The sequence below is a fragment of the Nicotiana tabacum genome, chromosome 7 (genome assembly GCF_000715075.1).
Source record: "Nicotiana tabacum cultivar K326 chromosome 7, ASM71507v2, whole genome shotgun sequence".
Taxonomy (NCBI): Eukaryota; Viridiplantae; Streptophyta; class Magnoliopsida; order Solanales; family Solanaceae; genus Nicotiana; species Nicotiana tabacum.
Genome location: NC_134086.1, coordinates 14,598,545 through 14,618,618, shown reverse-complemented (window position 1 = coordinate 14,618,618; position 20,074 = coordinate 14,598,545).

Genomic DNA, 20,074 nt, shown 5'->3' with positions numbered 1-20,074 from the left:
CGCCGTGATACTTCTGAAGCAGGGACACATGAAACACTGGATGCACGGCTGGTAAGCTTGGTGGCAACGCAAGTCTGTAAGCCACCTCTCCCACTCGATCAAGAATCTCAAATGGGCTAATGAACCTAGGGCTAAGGTTGCCCTTCTTCCTAAATCTCATCACACCCTTCATAGGAGACACTCAAAGCAATACCTGCTCACCGACCATGAAAGCCAAATCACGAACCTTATGGCCGGCATAACTTTTTTTCCTAGACTGAGCTGTACGAAGACTACCTTGAATAATCCTGACCTTGTCCAAGGCAAACTGAACTAGATCTGTACCTAACAATCGAGCCTTTCCCGGCTTAACCATCCAACCTGTGACTGACACCACCTACCATACAAAGCCTAATAAGAAGCCATATGGATATTCGATTGGTAGTTGTTGTTGTAGGCAAACTCTGCTAAAGGCAAAAATACATCCCACGAGCCTCAAAAGTCAATTATACAAGCTCAGAGCATATCCTCCAAAATTTGAATGGTCCGCTCGGACTGCCTGTCCGTCTGAGGATGAAACATTGTGCTCAACTCAATTCGTGTGACCAACTCTCGCTGAACTACCCTCCAGAAATGTGAGGTAAACTGCGTACCTCGATCTGAAATGATAGACACTGGCACACCGTGAAGACGAACAATATCCCGGATATAGATCCCAACTAACCTTTCGGAGGAATAAGAGACTACCACAGGAATGAATTGTGCTGACTTTGTCAGTCTATCAACAATAAGCCACACTACATCGAACTTCCTCTGAGTCCGTGGGAGTCCAACAACGAAGTCCATGGTGATACACTCTCACTTCCACTAAGGAATCTCAATCTTTTGGAACAAACCACCGGGCCTCTGATGCTCGTACTTAACCTACTAATAGTTCAAAAACCAAGCCATATATGCAACAATGTCCATATTCATTCTCCGCCACCAATAATGCTATCGCAAATCCTGATACATCTTAGCGGCTCCAGGATGAATAGAGTACCAGGAACTATGGACCTCCTCTAAAATCAACTCCCGGAATCCATCCATATCAGGCACACAAACTCGACCCTACAATCTCAAAACTCCATCATCTCCTAAGGTAACCTGCTTGGCACCTCCGTGCTGCACCGTGTCTCTAAGGACACACAAATGAGGATCATCATACTGTAGATCTCGGATACGCTCCAATAAAGAAGAACGAGCGACTTGCAAGATAACACACGGCTGGGCTTAGAAACATCCAACCTCATGAACTGATTGGACAAAGCCTGAACATCCAAGGCAAGTGATCTCTCACCGACCGGAATATAAGCAAGACTGCCCATACTGGCTAACATCCTACCCAAAGCATCGGCCACTACATTGGCCTTTCCCGGATGATATAAGATGGTGATATGATAGTCCTTTAATAGATCCAACCACCTTCTCTGCCTCAAATTTAGTTGCTTCTGCTTGAACAAATACTGCAGACTCTAGCTTGTGATCCGTGAACACCTCACATGCCACACCATAAGAATAATGCCTCCAAATCTTTAATGCGTGAACAATGGCTGCTAACTCCAATTCATGAACCGGATAGTTCTTCTCATGAATCTTCAACTACCGCGAAACATAGGCAATGACCTTGCCATCCTGCATCAAAACTGCACCAAGTCCAATACGAGATGCATCACAATAAACTGTATATAGCCCTGAACCTGTGTGCAAAACCAACACTGGTGCCGTAGTCAAAGCTATCATGAGCTTCTGAAAGCTCACCTCACACTCATCTGAGCACCTGAACTGGGCACCGTTCTGGGTCAACCTGGTCATCGGGGCTTCAATAGATGAAAACCCCTCTACAAACCGACGATAGTAGCCTGCTAATCCCAAGAAACTCCGGATCTCTGTAGTTGATGCGGTTCTAGGCCAGTTCTTGACTACCTCTATCTTCTTTGGATCAACCTGAATACCCTCTGCTGATGTAACATGACCCAGGAATGCAACTGAACTCAACCAGAACTCGTATTTCGAGAACTTGGCATACAACTGACTATCCCTCAAAGTCTGAAGAACCACTCTAAGATGCTGTTCGTGCCCCTCTCGGCTGCGGGAATAGATCAAAATATCATCAATGAAGACTATTACGAATGAATCCAAGTAAGGCCTGAACACTCGGTTCATCAAATCCATAAAAGATGCTGGGGCATTTGTCAACCCGAATGACATCACCAAGAACACATAATGCCCGTATCAAGTGTGGAAAGCTATCTTAGGGACTTAGGATGCCCTAATCCTCAACTGATGGTAGCCAGATCTCAAGTCGATCTTCAAAAATACCTTGGCACCTTGAAGCTGATCAAACAAATCATCAATCCTCAGCAATGGATACGTATTCTTGATTGTAACCTTGTTCAACTACCGTTAATCTGTACACATTCACATCGATCCATCCTTCATTTTAACAAACAACACCGATGCACCCCAAGGCGATATACTAGGTCTAATTAAGCCTTTCTCAAGCAAGTCTTGTAATTGCTCCTTCAATTCTTTCAACTCAGGTGGGGCCATACGATGCGGCAGAATAGAAATAGGCTGAGTGCCTAAAGCCAAATCAATGCAGAAGTCAATATCCCTGTCGGGTGGCATACCCCGCAGGTCTAAAAGAAATACCTTAGGGAACTCACGAACAATAGACACAGAATCAATAGAAGGAACCTCGACACTAGAATCACGAACATATGCCAAATAGGCCAAATACCCCTTCTCGACCATACGCCAAGCTTTCACATAAGAGATAACACTACGAGTAGAATGACCAGGAGTCCCTCTCCACTATAAACGAGGTAAACCCGGCAAGACTAAGGTCACAGTCTTGGAATGACAGTCCAAGATAGTGTGGTAAGGTGATAACCAATCCATCCTTAATATGACATCAAAATCAGCCATGTCCAGAAGTAACAAATCTACAGGAGTCTCGAGACCCCCCAATCACAACTATACACGAATGATGGATTGGATCTACCATAATAGAATCACCCACCGGTGTAGACACATATATAGGGGCACTCAAGGAATTACTAGGCATGACCAGATACAGTGCAAATAAGATGACACATAGGAGTATGTTGACCCCGGATCAAATAGAACTGAAGCATCTATACTACAAACCAGAACAGTACTTGTGATAACTGCATCGGAAGCCTCTGCCTCATGCTTGGCTGTAAGAGCATAACATCGGGGCTGGGGCCCACCACCCTGAACTATATCTCTGGGATGGCCTGCTGCTGGCTGGCCTCCACCTCTAGTTGCCTAACTTCCACCACTAATACCTCTAACTCCACCTCTAGCACCTCTACCCCCACCCCTACCTGGCGGAGCGGGTGGTGGAACACCTGGTGCCTGAACCATAGCACGGGAACCCTGCTGCTGCGACTGAGTACCCACCAACCTGGGACAAGCCCTCTAGATATGACCGTTCTCACCACACTCAAAGCATTTACTTGAGGGTTGCAGCTGAGGAAACTGGGACTGACTCTAGCAACTTGAATGACCACCCCGAAAACTCTGGAGCGGCGGTGCACTGATAGGAGCTGGTAGTGCACTGTAGGGCTACTGATCATAATACTGCATATGAGAGCCATGTCCACCTAAAGCGCCATGAGAAACCTGAAGTGCTGACTGAAAAGGCCTAGGAGGATGGCTTCTACTATACGAATCCCTGCCTCTAGACGAGGCACCACTAAATCTTCTTGAATGATGAGGCCTCTTGTCAGACCCCTGATCACCCCCCTGTGACAGAACCATCTCAACTCTCCTGGCCACATTAGCCGCCTCCTGAAAAGAAATCTCACTCACTGTCTCTTTAGCCATCTGAAGTCGAATCAGTGAATAAGTCCCTCAACGAACCTCATCACCTTCTCTCTCTCAGTGAGAAGTATGATAAGAGCATGACGGGCCAAGTCGATGAATCTAGTCTCATACTGAGTAACGGTCATAGAAACCTGTTGGAGACACTCAAACTACCTCTAATAGATCTCTCTCTGAGTGATAGGGAGAAACTTCTCTAGAAATAGCTGAGTAAACTGCTCCCAAGTCAAAGCTGGTGATCCGTCTGGTCTAGCCAAACAATAATCTCTCCACCAAGTCTTGGCGGATATAGACAAACGCAAAGTAGCAAAGTTGACCCCATTGGTCTCCACTATCCCCATGTTCCGGAGAACCTCATGACAGCTGTCTAGATAATCCTAGGGATCCTTAGAAGATGCACCACTGAAAGTAGTAGTTAAGAACTTGGTGAACCTGTCCAATCTTCACAAAACATCGGCAGACATAGCTGCTCCATCACCGGTCTGAGTTACCATAACTGGCTGAACTGTTCCAACTGGCTGAGCTGCTGGAGTCTGAAACTGGGGAGCCATATACTCCGGAGCACGAGTAGCAGGAGTCTGGGCTCCTCTTCCAGCCTGAGAGACGGCTGGTGCTACAGGAAGCAAGCTTGCCCGGCTGACACTCTCCATAAGGCACACTAGACGGACCAGAACATACTGGAGTACTAGGGTAGAAATAAACCTCTCTGGGACCTGAGCTAGGCCCACTGGAACTGTCTAGGCCGGAAGCTCATCATCAAAGTCAACTTGAGGCTCTACCGCTGGTGCTGCTGCTCTAGGCTGAGCTCTGCCCCTACCTCGGCCTCTAGCACGGCCTTATGCTCGCCCTATGCTCCTCGTGGGAGCTGCTACTAGGGCTCGGGCTGCTGGTCGATGGATGAGGAAGCGCGTGTTCGCCATCTGCAAAAGAACATAGTAGACACTAAATTAGCATTGAGAAACCAAACCGCCCGACAAGAAAGAATAAATGTGATGTTTTTCCTAACTCTGTAGACTTTGGGGGATAAATGTAGACATCTCCGTACCGATACCTCAAACTCTACTAAGCTTGTCCGTGAATTGTGGGATCTATGTAACCTAGAGCTATGATACCAACTATCATAACCCGGATTTCCCACCCTCGGGAGTCGGATGGCGCCTACTCATGAAAGCTAGGCAAGAGGAGTATTATAGATTCAATAACTCTTTTATTAAGCCCTTTTTAACAGTTTAAAACAATATACGATCAACAGTACCAAGTACATCTCTACCCGGAACCGGTGTCACAATATCACAGACCATCTACAAATACTACAAACAATTGTCTGGAAAGAAAGATACAATCTGTCTCTGAAGTAAATGAAAATAAAAATAAAGATAGAGGAGAACGTCGGGGCTTGCGGACTCCTACAGGACTACCTCGGAATCTCCAACTAGACTGAAGGTAGCCACCCAAATCTACGGTCCAAAATCCGCCACTCCAGGATCTGCACACAATACAGAGTGTAGTATCAGCACAACCGACCTTATATGCTGTAAGTTCCTGGCCTAACCCCGACGAAGTAGTGATGAGGCTAGGACCAAACTACCAAATAAACCTGTGCAGTTATATCATATATAGCGGAAAATAAACAGAAATAGACAATTAAAGATAGGAGGGGGACATGCTACGGGAAATATCATTTACCAATAGTAATTTAAGAGAAAAGCATAAAAAACTATTTAAAATTCACAGCAAAAGAATAAGGAAATCATTGTCAATCAATAAACACTTTTATTATTTATTGTTGCGGCGTGCAACCTGATCCAAATTATAAAAAATACTATTGCGGCGTGCAACCCGATCCATATCACTTATCACTGTTGCAGCGTGCAACCCGATCCAATTATATTATAGTTGCGGCGTGCAACCCAATCCAAACATAATATTGTTGCGGCATGCAACCCGATCCAAATATAATATTATTGTGGTATGCAACCCAATCCCCTTATACAGTTCAACACCAATCATAAAGAGAGTCCCGGCAAGGGAACTATAAAGAAAACAACACTATCCCGGCGATGGAATCGACAATATAAGTAAATACGTCCCGGCAAGGGAAAATCAGCTATAACTAAACTTATTCCAACATCTAACTTCACAAAAGAAACATCAACTAGCACCAATACCAAACCATAAGCAATTTCCACGAGAACAATTATAATCCTTGCTTAACACAGAGAATTGACAACTTAAGCATTCGTAGTACTTATTAAGAACACAAAAATCTTAATTGAAAACTCACGGCCATGCTTGACACCAACGTATAGATACTCGTCACCATGCCTATACGTCGTACTCAACAAGTAACACGTTGCAAATAGGACACAACTCCTAATCCCACAAGCTAGGGTTAGACCAATCACTTACCTCGAACTTCCACGACCAACTCAAGCCTCAAACACCACTTTTCCTTTAGAATTCGCCTCCAAACAACTCGTATCTAGTCCAAATTGATTTAACAACATCAACAAATGCTAAAGAATTCATACCCAATGCTCAATTATAGGTTTTCTATCATTTTTCCCAAAAAGTCAAAAATCGACCCCGAACCCGCTTGTTCAAAACACGAGGTTCAGACTAAAACCCAATCACCCATTCAACCACGAGCCCAAATATACAATTAGTTTCAAAATCCGACCCCAAAACGAGGTCTAAATCCCAATTAATCAAAAAGCCCTAACTGTACCCAAATTCCTAATGTCTACCATAAACCCCCTAGATTTTAGGATGAAAATTGATGAAATGCAATTGGAAATCAAAAGAAAAAGGTTTAGAATCATTTACCAATGTTTTGGGTAAGAAATTGCTCTTTGAAAATGGCGTCAATGCTCCCAAATTTCAAAAATATGAAGTAAATGGGTTCTGCCCGCTTTTTGCTTCTTTTTAAAAATCACTGGACTGACCTTCATCGCGTTCGTGATGGGTCTGTTGTTCGCGATGGGTCATGACCAATTGGCCATTGCGTTTGCGATAATAGGCTTGTGTTCGTAGATCTTCAGCCCCCAAAGCCTTCGCGTTCGCAATCGCGATCGCGATCGGGAGGCCGCGTTCGCGTAGAGTAAAACCCCTCTCCCATGCCCAGGCCCAAAGGCCTTCGCGTTCGCGATAGCAGGTCCGCGTTCGCGAAGGGAAACACCCCCAAAGCTTCGTGTTCGCATCCTGTGTCTTGCGTTCGCGTAGAAGGAAAATTCCTTCATCCTGACTTACCCTTCACGTTCGCGAGAGTCCTTCCGCGAACGCAAAGAACAACACACCAGAAAACCAAAAACTGAAAACCTGTAACTTTTTTCTATGTTTAAAACTTTTCGAAACTCACCCGAGCCCTCGGGGCACCAAACCAAACATGCATACTAATCCAAAATAACATCTTTAACAACGAATTTAGCATAGCAATCTAAGAAAAACCTCAAAACTTCCAAAGTATCAATTTTTACAACTACGGGTCCGAATCACATCAAACGACTTCTGTTTCTTACCAAATTTCACAAGCTCTACTTAAACCACATATAAGACCTATACTGTCACGACCCCAGTTCTCCCTCCGTGAACGGTTGTGATGACACCTAGTCTCTATGACTAGGTAAGCCTAACAAATGCGGAAAATAAACGAAACTTGCGTAAGAAATAATTAAAAGCCAATACGGTTCAACATCAAAATAACAATCGGAGATCTCCCAGGATACCGTCCTATAGTCCCAAATATACATACCCAATGGATCTCCCAGGATCTCGTCCCGTAGTCCAACTCATGGTGTGCGGGGATCTACAGGAATCCCGTTCCGTAGTCCCAAATGTAAATACCTAGTATTGGGGGAATCTACTGGGTGTATTCCCGTAGTTCCATATAACTGTGTAGGGGGGGATCTACCGAAATCCCACATCCATAGTCCCAAAATAAATAGACAAGAAGAGCTACCGGAATCCCATATCCGTAGTACCAATGTAAATACATAGAAGCAATAGGAAAATATTCAGAAATGGCAAATTTCATATTAAGGAAAACAAGTAATTCTAGCCTAGTATGTTGCATAGAATTCGGGTAAGGCAGTTTGAGCAAGTAAAGCAATTAAGTCACTTAGACATGCTTTCCTAAGCTAACAACAGGTTTAATGGTGCAAGTAAACAAAACAGGAAAGGAAACATACTAGTAATTACTTAATGAAAACCGGATTTCCAACAATTAGCATAACTACACTCGTCACCTCACGTACAAGGCATTTCAATTACCAAATATACCAAATCCTAAGGGGAAGGTCCCCCACACAAGGTTAGACAAGCCACTTACCTCGAATCGGCTCAATAATCAACCCGAAACCACACTTTTGGCACGAGTACTCGACTCCAAATGGCCCAATTCTATTCAATTAAATTGAATAATTTAAATAACACTTCAAGTAACTGACTCTGCAAATAAATTCTAAGATAATAAGATAAATTAGGTAAAATGACCAAAACGTCCCTCGGGCCCACAACTTGGAATCGGGTAAAATTTATATTTTCAGAATCCTCATACTCTCACGAGTTTATGCATACAAAAATTATCCAAATCTAAGGTCAAATTCCCAATCAAAAGTCGAATTTTTGGTCTAAGAACTTTCTTCCAACTTTTCCCCAATTTTCATCTCCAATCCAAAATTAAATGGTGAAACTAACTATAGATTGATGGAATATAACTAAAAAGGGTTAAAAAATTGTTACCCAATGATCTCCTCTTCAATTTCCTCTCAAAATATCCCTCTCTCGAGCTCCAAATCGAATTTTCAACTTTTGAAACTAAACCCTCGAAATTTCCTATATCTGCCTAGTTGTTACCACATCTGCGGTTTTGGGACCGCTTCTGCGGTCCCGCTTTTTCGGAACAAGGGTCGCATCTGCGACTTTTCACTTAAAGCCAGCTTTCGCATCTGTGACTCCCCGTCCGCAGATGCGGTACCGCTTCTGCGGAGAACCTGCTGCTTCTGCGGCTCCTACTTGACCTCTCCTATTCCGCTTCTGCGACCATAGAGCTGCTTCTGCTGCGCCTCACCTGCGAGACCCAAACCGCATGTGCGGTTATGACAGAAAACCAGTTGAAGCTGCAACTTCAAAACTCCAAAATTCTTCCGTCAACCATCCGAAATCATCCTGAGGCCCCGGGTACCTCAACCAAACCTACCAACATATCCCACAACTTCATTCAAACTTGTTCCATCCTTCGGAACGCTCAAAACAACATCAAAACACCTATTTTTCATCGGATTCAAGCCTAAGAATCCCAGAAACTCTAAAAATATGTTTTTGATCAAAAAGTCTATCAAACCTCGTCCGAATGACCTGAAATTTTGCACACACGTCACATTTAATACTACAGAGATACTCCAACTTCCGGAATTCAATTCCGACCCTCAGATCAAAATATCACTATCGAATCGGAACATTAAAATTCAACCTTTTGGAATTTCAAGCCTAAATTGGCTACGGACCTCCAAAACACAATCTGATCATGCACCTAAGCCCGAAATCATCTAACGGAGCTAACGGAACCATCAGATTTCCATTCCGAGGCCATCTTCACACTGTTTTGACTACCGTCAACTTTCCAACACTTAAGCTCTCATTTAGGGACTAGGTGTGCTAAAACTCTCTGAAACTCAAAACCGAACATCCCAGCAATTCAAAATAGCAGAAATAAACAAGGGGAAAGCAGATAATAAGGGATCAGGGTGTAAATTCTTAAGACGACCGGCTAGGTTGTCACATCCTCCTACACTTAAACATTCATTCGTCCTAGAAGGAGCATAAAGACATACCTGAAGTAGTGAAAAGATGAGGGTAACAGCTGCGCATATCCTGCTCGGTCTCCCAGGTTGCCTCCTTGACCGGCTGACCCCGCCACCGAACCTTTACTGAGGCAATATTCTTTGACCTTGAATTTCTAACCTGCCTGTCCAATATTGCCACTGGCTCCTAAACATAAGATATATCCTTGTCCAACTTGACTAAACTGAAATCCAACACGTGCGACAGGTCACCGTGATACGTCCGGAGCATTGAAACATGAAATATCATATGAACTCCTGCCAAGCTGGGAGGTTAAGCAAGCTCATAAGCAATCTCCCCAACATGCCTCAATATCTCAAAAGGGCCAATAAACCTCGGACTCAACTTTACCTTCTTCCCCAATCTCATAACGCCCTTCATAGTCGAAACCCAAAGCAGAATGTGCTCTCTAACCATATAGGAAACATCACGAACCTTCCGGTCCGCGTAACTCTTCTGTCTTGACTGGGCTGTACGAAGTCTATCCTAAACCACCTTAACCTTCTCTAAAGCATCCTGAACCAAGTGTGTGCCCAATAATCTAGCCTCACCCGATTAAAACCAACCCACCAGGGATCTACACCGTCTGCCATATAAAGCCTCATACCGTTCCATCTGAATGCTGGACTAATAGCTGTTGTTATAGGCAAACTCCGCCAATGGCAAGAACTGATCCAAGACCCTCCAAACTCGATCACACACGCATGGAGCATATACTCAAGAATCTGAATAGTGCGCTCAGACTGTCCATCCATCTGAGGGTGAAATGTTGTACTCAACTCCACCCGAGTACCCAACACATGCTGAACGACTCTCCAGAATCATGATATAAACTGAGTACCTCTATCTGAAATGATGGAAACTGGAATGCCATGCAGATGAACAATCTCCCGGATATAGATCTCCGCCAACCACTCCTAAGAATAAGTAGTACACACAGGAATGAAGTGAGCGAACTTGGTCAGCCGATCCACAATCACCCAAATAGCATCGAACTTTCTTAAAGTATGTGGGAGCCCAACTACAAAGTCCATGGTGATCCACTCCCACTTCCACTCCGGAATCTCTATCTGCTGAAGCAACCCACATGGTCTCTGGTGCTCATACTTCACCTGCTGATAGTTGAGGCACCGAGCTACAAGTCCAACTATATCTTTCTTCATCTGCCTTCACCAGTAGTGCTGCCTCAAATCCTGATACATCTTCGCGGCACCCGGATGCATAGAATAAAGCGAGCTATGGGCCTCCTCTAGAATCAACTCCCGAAGCCCATCGACATTGGGTACAGAAATCCGACCCTGCATCCTTAATACCCCATCATCACCAATATTCACATCTCTGGCATCACCGTGTTAAACCTTGTCCATGAGGACAAGCAAATGAGGGTCATCATACTGCCACTCCCTGATACGATCAAATATGGAAGACCGAGAAACCACGTATGTTAGAACTGACTGGGCTGCAAAAGATCCAATCTCACAAACAGGCTAGCTAAGGCTTGAACATCCATCACTATAGGCCTCTCTGATGCTGGTAAATAAGCCAAATTCCCCAAACTCTCTTCCCGACGATTCAAGGCATTGGCCACCACATTGGCCTTGCCCGGGTGATACAAAATAGTGATATCATAGTCCTTTAGCAACTCTAACCACTTCCTCTGGCGCAAATTTAGATTCTTTTGCTAGAACAAGTGCTGCAAGCTCCGATGGTAAGTATAAATCTCACAAGGCACAGCGTATAAGTAATGGAGCCAGATCTTCAGGGCGTGAACAATGGCAGCTAAATCAAGGTCGTGGACCGAATAATTCTTCTCATGTACCTTCAACTGTCTGGACGCGTAGGCAATCACCCTACCGTCCTGCATCAACACCGCTCTGAGGCCAATCCTCGAGGCATCATAATAAACCGTATAAGGCCCTGAACCTGTAGGCAATATCAAAATTAGGGTTGTAGTCAAAGCTCTCTTGAGCTTCTGAAAAGCTCACCTCACACTCCTCCATCCACTAGAATGGAGCACCTTTCTGGGTCAACTTGGTCATAGGGGCTGCAATGGATGAAAACCCCTCCACAAAACGACGGTAGTAACCCGCCAAGCCAAGGAAACTATGGATCTCTGTAGCTGAGGATGGTCTGGGCCAACTCTGCACAACCTCTATTTTCTTCGGATCTACCTGAATACTCTCACTCGATACCACGTGGCCTAAGAATGCCACTGAATCCAACCAAAACTCACATTTCGAGAACTTAGCATATAACTTCTTCTCTCTCAGAGTCTGAAGCACAGTCCTCAAGTGCTGCTCATGATCTTCCAGACTCCGGGAATACACCAGAATATCATCAATAAAGATAATGATGAACGAGTCAAGATACGGCCGAAACACACCGTGCATCAAGTGCATAAAAGTTGCTGGGGCATTAGTCAGCCCAAATGACATGACAAGGAACTCGTAATGACCATACTTAGTCCTGAAAGCAGTTTTCGGGATATCTGGCTCCCGAATCTTCAATTGATGGTAACTTGAGCGCAAGCCAATCTTAGAAAACACCCGTGCACCCTGAAGCTGGTCAAACATATCATCAATACGAGGCAAAGGATAATAGTTCTTCACTATAACCTTGTTCAACCAGCGATAATTAATACACATACGCATAGAACCATCTTTTTTCTTCACAAATAAGACAGGAGCACCCCAAGGTGATACACTGGGCCGAATAAAACCCTTATCAATCAATTCCTGTAACTGATCCTTCAACTCCTTCAACTCAAGAGGAGCCATACGGTACAAATGAATAGAAATGAGCTGAGTTTCCGGCATCAGATCAATGCTAAAATCAATATCTCTATCCGGCGGCATGCCCAGAAGATCAGCTGGAAATACATCGGGAAAATCCCGTACTATTGCGACTGAATCAACAGAAGGGGTATCAACACTGATATCTTTCACATAAGCTAAATACGCATCACACCCCTTCTCAACCATATGCTGAGTTTTAAGAAAAGAAATAACTCTACTGGGAGTGTGATCTAAAGTACCCCTCCACTCAACACGCGGTACACTTGGCATAGCCAGCGTCATGGTTTTGGTGTGGCAATCAAGGATAGCATAATGGGGCGACAACCAGTCCATGCCCAAGATAATGTCAAAATCTACCATGCTGAGCAATAATAAATCGGCTCTGGTACCAAAACCACTAAGATAAACAAAACACAACCGATAAATGTGGTCCACAATAAGAGAATCTCCCATAGGAGTAGAAACATAAACAAGGGAACACAAAGAATCCCGAGGTACACCCAAATGCGGAGCAAAATAAGAAGACGCATAAGAATAAGTGGAGCCTGGATCGAATAGAACCGATGCATCTCTGTGACAAACTAGTATAATACCTGTGATGACAAAATCGGAGGCAACAGCCTCGGTACGGGCAGGAAGGGCATAGTATCAGGCCTGGCCTCCCCCTCTAGGGCGACCTCTACCTCCCCGACCTCTACCTCTAGCTGGCTGAGCAGGTGGGGTAGCAACTGGAGCTGTAACCATAGCCTGAAAACTCTGCAGGGCAAGCTGTGGCTGAGAAGTATGTGGAAGTTCACTCTTCCCAAGTCTAGGGAAATCCCTCACCACATGGCATATGTCGCCACACTCAAAACAAGCTTGGGAGGGCGTGGCGGCTATGACTGGCTCGGGTCAGGTCTGCTAGACTGACCTCAGAAAGCACCCCGCATAGGAGGCGTGCTAGATACTGGAGGTGCATAATAAGGCTCCTGAGGCCTAGGAGGAGCTGGAATACCACTGGCTACTGGAAGAGCCAAATGAACAGGGCAACTCATATAACCCTTACCATGACGACCTGCTGCTGGGCCACAAGCACTAGTGAAATGGCCCGACTCACGAGACCTCTTGGCCTCTCTGTCCTCTCTCTCCCTAGCATGCATACCCTCAATCCTCCTAGCAATTCTCACAACCAACTGATAAGAAATATCCATCTCCAACTCACGAGCCATGCTAGACCTGATACTGGGAATAAACCCCTCAATAAACTAGCGAACCCTCTCGCGAACAGTAGAAACCAAGGCTGGGGCATGTCTAGCCAAACTAGTGTAACGGACTGCATACTCTGAGACAATCATAGTACCCTAGCGCAAATGCTCAAACTCTACGCGCCAAGCATCCCTGAGGCTCTGAGGAACATACTCTCTCAAGAACAGGTCTGAAACTGAGCCCAAGTTAGTGAAAAGCCTCATCCGGACTGTCTAACTCATAGGTGCGCCACCACTCATAGGTGGCTCCTCGAAGCTGGAAAGTAGTGAACGAAACCCCGCTTGGAGGTCCTGAAGGATCAAAATCTCACTATCGAACCGGAAACTTCAAAATTCGACATTTCGGCATTTAAAGCCTAAATTAGCTACGGACGTCCAAAACACTATCCGAACACCCCCTATGCCCAAAATCACCCAACGGAGCTAACAAAACCATCGGATTTTCATTCTGAGGCTGTCATCACACTGTTCTGACTACGATCAACTTTCCAACACTTAAGTTCTCATTTAATGACTAAGTGTCCCAAACTCTCCCCAACTCAAAACCGAATATCTTGGCAATTTAAAATAGCAAAAATAAACACGGGGAAAGCAAATAACAGGGGATCGGGGCGTAAATTCTTAAGACGACCGGTCGGGTCATCACATGTACCGGGCTAGGGAACCAAAATACGGGCCCGATACCAACAACTTCCAAACATTTTTCATTTTTTAAGAACTCATGAATTTTCCAAAAAATAATTTTTTCTTTAAAAGTTTTTTTCTCGGGCTTGGGACCTCGGAATATGATTCCAGGCATACACCCAAGTCCCATATTTTCCTACGGACCCTCTGGGACCGTCAAATCATGGGTCCGGGTCCGTTTACCCAAAATGTTGACCGATGTAAACTTAAACTCATTTTAAAGGCAAAATTCATCATTTTCACAGATTTTCACATAATGGCTTTCCGGCTACACGCCCGGACTGCGTACGCAAATCGAAGTGATACAGGAAGAGGTTTTAAAGGCCTCAGAATACAGAATTTATTTTTAAAACAAGTGAGGACCGTTTGGGTCATCACAAAGATATACTTAGTATTTTCTTGTAGAGGATTCAAAATACACACACATTCTCTGTTGGGTTGGGATATTTCTTTTTGGTTCAACTTTATTTGATTAATACCAAATTAAATTATATATATTGATATTATTATTCAAACTTAACACCAAATCTAGTCAAGTCAAACGAATCAAAGTTTATTTTTTTCCAATCGATTGACCTGAATTTTCTGTTTGGTTTGATCTTATGATTTTTCTTAAATATTTCTAGCTAACATACTTGCAAAAATTCTCACTTTGGACAAAGTTTAGAAGTACGTAAAAAACGTCATTTTAGTTCAAACTTTTACGGTACATGTGCAATTTACGTCAATGAGTCAATATGTGTAGCAAAATAGTCTCGGATTTAATTTGTATAATTATCTACCAATTATGGAAATTAGAAGGACATAATATGTTTGATGCTTTTAATGAATTTATTAGAAATGAATATGAATTGATATTACTTGTCAAACATCAAAGGGAAATTAAGAGTCTCACTTTCCAAAGTAATTCCTGCAAAATAATTGTGGTACTTTAGTATTAGATTAAATTTCTTTAGTTTATGAAAATGACTTAAAGTTATTTATCTTGGTTACTATATCATTATCAATTGAAAATTTGGTGCATATCTTTTGCTTCCTTATAAATACCTTGCTAAAGTAACAATTAAGACATCAATAATAGCAGTCATATAGTTACTATAGTGCTACCACAATTCTTCGAAGACAATGGAGAAGACAACATTTCTTAAGATTTTCTTGGTCTCTTTTTTGCTTATTTTGCTAGGTAAGCAATTTAGGTCTATTTACATATTTTATGTAGTAGTTCATATTTAACGAGGTTATAGTCACACTTATCTGACAACTATGAGGTAATTAATACTCTATTTGTTTTGTTTTTATTGTCATGTTTCCCTTTTGCATGCCATGATGAAATAACTTTCTTACTAGCAACTTATAATCTAGAAATAATTTGTGTGTCTTTCTTATATTATGAATATAATAGTTTTAGTTAATAATTCTTTTTTCTTTTTAATAGCTTATTTAATAATATCAATGTTGTATAGGACAATCATGCAGTGCGGCATTTAAATGCGCCAAAGATATTGAATGCACAATCAACTGCATAGGACATCCCAAATGTGACTTGATTACGCACAAGTGCGTCTGTGTGCCACCTCCAATAGCTAATAATGGAGCAGAAAGAGTTCACAAGACAAACCGGGACTAATTTATGTTTGTTATTGTGCAAATTGAACAATGATTTTTTTTTTTAAATTTTCAGAAGTAATAAGGTTCAATTAAGGTCCCTTAGTTTCATATCGATATGTTGGAAAAGGAATATTCAAAAATATTTTCTTATTCTCTTTTTTCGCTTATTTTGTTAGGTACGTTATCAAGCTCTCCTTCTCTATATTCCACTTTTGATGGGGTTGTCCACACAAAAAAACTACGACAAACTCCTCCAAGATTTTATGTCACAATTTGAACGGTAATATTAAAAATTTCAAACTCATTAAGTATAAAATCACCATTGACCCAATTGGTGTTGGATTATATAATGCAGCAGAAGCAATGCTAATATTGAATTCACTAGTAAGTTAAACAATTAGTTATAACGACCCGACTAGTCCTTTAAGCTTTAGCGTTCTGTTCAGTTGTTCAAGGTATTGAGTGGCTTCATATTGTATATTATGACTTGCATGCATAATCGATTTCAGTTTTTGAGCAATTTGGGATTGCGTGCATGATCAATTTCGTTTTTCTAGCAATTCGGATTGATTTGGAAGAATATTTTTCATTTCAGAAGCTTAAGTTGGAAATATTGACCGAGGTTTGACTTTTGTAAAAATGACAGCGGAACGATGTTTTGATATCCGGTAGGTTTGTATCATGCTTTTAGACATGGGCACATGCCCGGAATCGAATTCGAAATTCCCTAGGTTGATTTGACCATGGTTAGTCTTTATTGAACAAAGGGTGGTAAGATGAGATTTTGATCTCATTTTCATATTTGACAATCCCAGACTAGGTAGGAGGCTATTTGTAGAGGGGATTTTTACCTACAATCAATAAATAAGTGATTTTGATCTTTTTCAATTATTTTACATGATTATACAAGAGATTTAACATCAAATTTATGAGAATCAGAGAGAAATTAGAGGAATCTTTTCTATGTTTTGAAAAATGAATTTGGGATTTGAGAGTCGAATTAGACTCAGATTTGAAAATAAAATACATATATAGACTCGTGGGGTTAGAGGTAGTCAATATCTAGAATCACGAATCAGACATTAAAACATAAGAAATTTACAATGAAACTTAATAACTTCTAAAAATCCAACCACGCATCTGATTCCTATCAAATCATCTCGGAATGATACCAAACCTTGCGGAGAAGTTCCAAATAACAAAACAGACATATTCCAAGTCCCAAAACCAACATTCGAACCTGGTATCCATAAAGACAAACCATTGTCAAATCAACCTAGGGAATTCCGAATTCGATTTCGGGCATACGCCCAAGTCTAAATGCATGAAACAAACCTACCGGATATCAAAACACCGTTCCGATGTCATTTCTACAAAAGTCAAATCTCGGTCAACATTTCCAACTCAAGCTTCTAAAATGAAAATGTCACGACCCAAAACCCGACCCGTCGTGATGGCGCCTATTGTGAAACTAGGACAGGCTCAACTCAACAATCAACACGATAATAATAAGTTTGAAAACATTTACGAGAGCTTTTAACAATTAAAGAACTATTTGAAACATAAGGAAATTCCAAGAATAAATACAATCCATCCCAAAACCGGGGTATCACTAAGTGCATGAGCGTCTAAGAAAAATACATAGTCTATTATAATGTCTAAGGGAGCAACTGAAATACAGCTAGAAAGTAAGGTGGAGGGTCAAGGCTTGCGAATGCCATGCAGATACCTCAATAACCTCCTAAGTCAGAAGCCTCGATCAACAACCACCACTGGATCCAAAAGTGCTTGAACCTGCACACAAGGTGCATGGGGTAACGTGAGTACACCAACTTAGTAAGTAACAAGTCCAATTTTTGGACTGATATGTAGTGACAAACACAAGCTCATCAAATGTAAAAGAATAATGTACAGAAATGTAGGCATGTTTTGAGTTAAATAAACATCTAGAACAGTAAAACAGAGCAAGTATGAACAGGGTACAGAAGTGTAACTCTACTATATCTACATGTCAATGCACATGTTGTATGAAATACACCATGCTGAGTGCCTCATGTGCCCACAATCTCAAATGCTCGTCGACTCAATACTGTATATGGCTCATATGGCCATGGCAGGATCCACCCCGGAATATATACATCTCTTACAATAGTGACTCAGTACTGAGAAAGGCCATTCCAGCCTATGGAGAAGATCCATCTCCAGATAATAATAATAATAACAACCTTACAACCATTCAGTATTGTATATGGCTCACAAGGCCCAGGGAAGATCCATTCCGGAATATATACACATCACTGACAACAGTCATCCAGTACTGAGGAAGGCCATTCCAGCATATGGAGAAGATCCATCTTCATGTATAAATACTTCGGACAAGATCCATGTCCAGAGAAGATCCATCCCACAATAATATAACTGCGCGCACTGGGGGTATAAAGACTCTGAAGGCGTTCCTTTCAGCTCAAGCTCTATAACAAGCCAATAAAGGCATAATCAATAATCTGTTGCGGCGTGCAGTCTGATCCCATAACTGTCACTCAATATCAGGCTATCGGCCTCACTCAGTCATCACTCTCTAGTCTCACACACACGGGCTGAAAATGCCATAATACTAGCCTGAAATAATGATATGGTATGCCAAATAACAATAAATGAGACTAAGACATGATATAATATGCATGAATAGGACTGAATACAGAATATCAATGAAGTTAATGATATGACAGCAAGAAACGACCTCTCGGGTCTCAATAGTATCAGCGTGAAGCCTTAACATGATAATTAGCATAATTTACAGCTCATTAACGTAGTCACATAATCATAATATAGATATCACCAAAAAAGAGTTACTAAGCGGTGCCATGGAATGATCCAGGTCGCAATTCTTACGGTGCACACCCACACACCCGTCACTTGGCATTTGCGTCACCTCAACAATAATCATAGAATACATAGTTCAGGGTTTCGAACCCTCAGAACCATGTTTGGAAGCGTTACTTACCTCAAACCAAACCAAAACTCAAACCCGTGATGCCTTTGACTCTCGATTCAGCCTCCAAATGCTCCGTTTCTAGCCAAAATCGGTATATTATAATCAATATACGCTAAAGGAATGAAACCCATATGAAAATTATCAAATTAGATAAAAAATCCCGTATTTGCTCAAACCCGGCCCTCCAAGCCCATGTCTCGAAATCCAACAAAAATCATAAAACTAGGATCTTTATCCTTTCATGAGTCTATACATACCAAGAACATCAAAATCAGACCTCAAATGGCCCCTCAAATCCCCAATTTAACTCTCTAAATTTTCTTCCATTTCCCCCCAATTGTTACCCAAAATTCCCTAATTAAATGATAAAAATCAAGACATAATCATGGGATTTAACCAAATTTGAGTGAAGAACACTTACCCCAATCAATCCTCTAAAAATCCCCTCCAAAATCGCCTTCTCCCGAGATCTCTAATGAATTTTGAAATTATGGACTCAAACCCTCATTTTTGAAATTAATACTGCCTGCCCAGATTTCCTTCTTCGTGAACGCAACCGTCCTCTCGTGTTTGCAAAGAACAAACTGCCTCTGACCAGAAATCCCTTCTACGCGAACGCGACATACCTCTTGCGAACGCAAAGCTTTACTGAAACTCCTCAATACGAACACGACCTCACCCTCGCGAACGCGTAGGCCAAATGAATGGGGCCCCAACTGCCTCTTTTCTTCTTCGTGGACGCATTACTCATCTCGCGTTCGCGATGCACTCTGCTCCTAACCCTTTGCGAACGCATTACATACTTCGCAAACACGAAGAACAATTCTTCCTCAGCCTCCAAATACTCTTTGCGAACTGTCACGACCCCAGTTCGCCCTCTGTGAACTATCGTGATGGAACCTAGTCTCTACGACTAGGTAAGCATAACAAATGCGGAACATAAACGAAAATTGAGGAAGAAATAATCCAAAACCAAAATAACTGAATGGAAACAATAATTATAATGCCACTCGGAATATACAATACAACATTCTCAA